This window comes from Mustela nigripes, chromosome 5 (assembly GCF_022355385.1).
Source record: "Mustela nigripes isolate SB6536 chromosome 5, MUSNIG.SB6536, whole genome shotgun sequence".
In the NCBI taxonomy this organism is placed as follows: Eukaryota; Metazoa; Chordata; class Mammalia; order Carnivora; family Mustelidae; genus Mustela; species Mustela nigripes.
Genome location: NC_081561.1, coordinates 121,264,986 through 121,265,665, shown reverse-complemented (window position 1 = coordinate 121,265,665; position 680 = coordinate 121,264,986).

The window sequence follows — 680 nt, the reverse complement described above, 5'->3', positions numbered from 1 at the left end:
TTTTCACTACATCTGTATCTTTGGGGTAAATACCCAGTAGTGCAATTGCAGGGTCATAGGGAAGCTCTATTTTTAATTTCTTGAGCAATCTCCACACTGTTCTCCAAAGTGGCTGCACCAACTTGCATTCCCACCAATGTGTAAAAGGGTTCCCCTTTCTCCACATCCCCTCCAATACATGTTGTTTCCTGTCTTGCTAATTTTGGCCATTCTAACTGGTGTAAGGTGATATCTCAATGTGATTTTAATTTGAATCTCCCCGATGGCTAGTGATGATGAACATTTTTTCATGTGTCTGATAGCCATTTGTATGTCTTCATTGGCAAAGTGTCTGTTCATATCTTCTGCCTTTTTTTTTATATGATTGTCTGTTTTGTGTGTGTTGAGTTTGAGGAGTTCTTTATAGATCCTGGATATCAACCTTTTGTCTGTACTGTCATTTGCAAATATCTTCTCCCATTCCGTGGTTTGCCTCTTTGTTTTCTTGACTGTTACCTTTGCTGTGCAGAAGCTTTTGATTTTGATGAAGTCCCAAAAGTTTATTTTCACTTTTGTTTCCTTTGCCTTTGGAGACATATCTTGAAAGAAGTTGCTATGGCTGATATCGAAGAGATTACTGCCTATGTTCTCCTCTAGGATTCTGATGGATTCCTATCTCACGTTGAGGTCTTTTATCCATC